General features: G+C 34.2%; 1 long non-coding RNA gene across 1 annotated transcript; it reads right to left on the bottom strand.

Annotated features, from left to right (window-relative positions):
* Positions 1–17: 17 nt before the first annotated feature.
* On the bottom strand, positions 18–306 carry LOC109590900 (uncharacterized). The gene is made up of 3 exons (XR_002189556.1): positions 219–306; positions 82–168; positions 18–37 (listed from the first exon to the last, which is right to left on the bottom strand). It is a non-coding gene; the product is annotated as an uncharacterized LOC109590900 (long non-coding RNA).
* Positions 307–3,511: the final 3,205 nt, after the last annotated feature.

Raw genomic sequence — 3,511 nt, 5'->3', positions numbered from 1 at the left:
CTATCAATTATGATACCATCCTCCTCCTCATCAGATGCTAAATTGAAAATAAACCATTATTAATCATGCAGTAAACCCTACATGCTTCAAAACATGAATTTTCATATGTGTCTTGTGGAACAGCAGATTCCTTAACAATTTCTTGATTTGCTGCAAAGTCATAATCATCTGCAAGTCATACAATAGAGTCTCATAAAGTAGTGGTGTAATTGTCTTACTTTGAGCTGCTGGTATTTGTCGAGAAGTTACTATTGTAGTCAAACAGAAGATAACAAAAGTCAGCTTCATGATGGCAACAGTGTCATAAAAAAATAAAGAAATAAAATTTAATATTATAATTATGAAATTAAAGCTGGCAGCTTTTAAAACAACTGCTTAAACCTACATGCAAATAATTAAATTAGCTTTCTTTGGCAAGAAAATGTATAAGCAGTGAGTTGCACTGCACCATCAGCCACTCCTTCTAATAGGGTGGGGCTAGTTTGGTCACGTGACATAGAGCACACACCCTATTTTCTGTTTGTTAATGCTATAAAATGGCGGTGTCTTCTTCTGCCACCAGCTCGGTCACCAGGACCAGCTATGCCTTTGATACTCTTTGCAGTGGGAGTCCCTGCTGCGTCTGTGATGCAAATTGTCTTTCAAAACTGACTAAAAACTTTCGTACTCCTCGATCTGTAGCTGCATCACTCTACAAGAAGCTCGATGAGATTATACATGAGATTGAAGCAAGGAGAGGATGCCAGCTAGTGGGGTTTTCCATTGGAAGAGCACCGATTAATAAAAGAGAAAGTACAAAAAGGAAAGGAACCTACTGTTCATTAGATATAATGGATCCCAAGACTTGGAATAAAGATGCTCTTAAACTGCAGTGGGAGGAATGCAAGAGGTCTGATAGTTGTGGAAAAGATGGACTGATTGTCCTTTCTGTAGTTACTGAAGCAGAAACTCCCATTAATTATTCCTCTCATGAAGAATATGTCATTAAAATAGAAGAAGAATTAAGAAGTTATATTATGTTCGAAACGAATGATAATCGACTTCAAATTACTTCTTTTAGCCTGCAAAAAAGTAAAGGGAAAGCTCATGCTTATGCAATTTATGTGGCTATGAAACTTTTGGAGTCCTTTAATGAAGTATGGAAAGGAGGGGCAGAAGGATCTGCAGTAATGCATACCCATCAATATGATGAGGTATAATATAATATAGTGTCTTTATATGCATGTTGTTTTGTTGCAGTTCTTTGCATTTTTAGTCATATAATTCATGATTTCATTGCGCATTTTTCTTATATCAATAGGAAAGCAAGAGCCATACAAAAGTAAATAAATTAGAAGTTGAAGAAGACAACAAGGAACTAAAGGTAAAATGAATTGAGAAATTTTGGAGCATTTTTAATACTGTATAGTGCAAAATTTTAAAAGCCTATAAATTTCCCAAATTTGCCTAAAAATCTATTTTGTGGATTTAATTTTTACAAACTTATGCCATCTGCCATGTACCATAATAGTTTGATTTTGCAGAATTAATTTTTGCAAATCTTCAAAGAATTGAGAAAATCAGGAAATTTACAGCCCTTGAAACTTTTGCACTACCGTATAGCGGGTTTTTTTCAAGGATAATAAATTTTGCGAATGACCCATATCCAGAAGTTTGCGGAATTAATTTTCACGAATTTTCACTAATCTGCCATCTTGTACCGTATTAAATTGATTTTCAAGGAATTTAATTTCGCGAATCATGAAAAAATCCGTGAAATTTGTTATCCTCGAAAAAACCCGGTATACGGTAGTTACACTGTTCATCCAAACTAATCAGGAAAATGAATCTGAACTGAGAAAAGCAGTAAAAGAAACTACCCAACTGAGCAAATCACCCAAAGAAAGCCATCAAATTAAAGTAACTCAGGAAGAAAGCAGACAATTAAAAGTAAGTTTATTTGCTATTATTAGCTGTTCATATAATGCACTTTATCAGTTGCAGTTATCTGAGATGGCTGAGTTGTCAAAGGCAAGGGAGACTGAGCTGGAAAGAGTCAAAGAAGAGAATGCTCAACTTAATTCTCAACTGCATCATAACGTTGAGAAAATACACCGAGCTAAATTGGTAGCAGAGGAAGAGAATGAGCGATTAAAAGTAATTGCTATTATCCAATATCCATAAATACTTTACTGTTTTTGTAAAAGGTACCATTTGTCTGAGTTGGTTGAAAGATCTGAAGCAAATGACATTGAAATGAGAAAATTAATGGAAGAAAATTCTCGACTGAAGACAACAAATGTTAGAAAATCACCAGAAGAGAAAAATGAAATTAAAATGATCAAGAAAGAGAATCGACATTTAAAAGCAAGTGTAAATTTCTTTATAAACCGTCTTATGTATAATTTTATGTAGGCACAAGTATCAGAACTGGTTAAACTGTATCAAGTGAAAGAAACTGAATTAAATGAAGCAGTGACTAAGAATACTTTATTAACTGCTCAATTGCATGATGTGGAAAGAATCAAGGAAGCTACAGTGTTGGAGGAAGAAAACATGCAACTAAAGGTTCCTATTAAAATGGTTGATTGTTTATAAAATATAATATTTTGCTTATTTATTAGATGCAGTTGTCAGAGCTGATTGTAAAGTCAGAAGCAAACGAAGCTGAATTAAGAAGAGTAATGGAAGAAAATGTTCAGTTGAATGCTAAACTCCATTTTTCACTTGAAAAAAGGGAGCAAACTACAACCCAGTTTAAGAGGCAGTTCAGCAATGAGTTGGAAAGAGTGGAGAGGGAGAAAGAAAAAGTCATAAGCAAATTACAGGAGAAATTACAAATGAAAGATGCAGAGGTTTGTTGCTTTTAAAGTGTCTCCTCCATACTTTAATTGGATTAATAGAGTACTATTTATATGGAAGATTTAAATATTGAAAGGGTTGACAGAGAAAGGATTCACTCCCAGTTAGAGGATTTAAGAGAAGAATTTGCTCAAACAAAAGAAAGAATGCTAATTGAAAGACAGGTAGAGACTTGTCAGTGTGAGTAATACTGATATATGCTGACTGATTTAACCTCATAGAGATGTGAGCAATTGGCAGAGGAGAATGCTGAATTAAGCAATCAAAGGGAAAAAGCTCAAGAAGACATAAAAGTGCTGACAGCACAAGTGAATGCTTATAGTCGTGAGGTGGACAAGCAAAAAGGATTAGTAACTCAGAGTCAAGAGAAACACAAAACTGAGGTATTTGCACATTTACATTAACATGTACTTAACTTATATTTATATGTACTTGTACATGATTATAATCAAATAGGTCAGTGAATTAAATGAGAAGCTCGTTAATGAGAAAGATAAAATAGAGAAAATGAAGCAAGCCAGCATGGTAAGCTGTGCACGCCTAAGGTTAATAATATGCTGGCTTTTATACTCTTAAGGTTTTAAGAGGTAAGATGTTGGAATCACAGTTTGAGTCGAACAAATTACAAGAAAAAGTTGCCTCTCTTCAACAAATGCTCTCTGGGTTTCAA

Source organism: Amphimedon queenslandica, unplaced genomic scaffold (genome assembly GCF_000090795.2).
Source record: "Amphimedon queenslandica unplaced genomic scaffold, v1.1 AMPQUscaffold_9309_Cont18709, whole genome shotgun sequence".
NCBI lineage: Eukaryota > Metazoa > Porifera > Demospongiae > Haplosclerida > Niphatidae > Amphimedon > Amphimedon queenslandica.
This window is presented reverse-complemented; position numbering and strand designations above follow the sequence as displayed.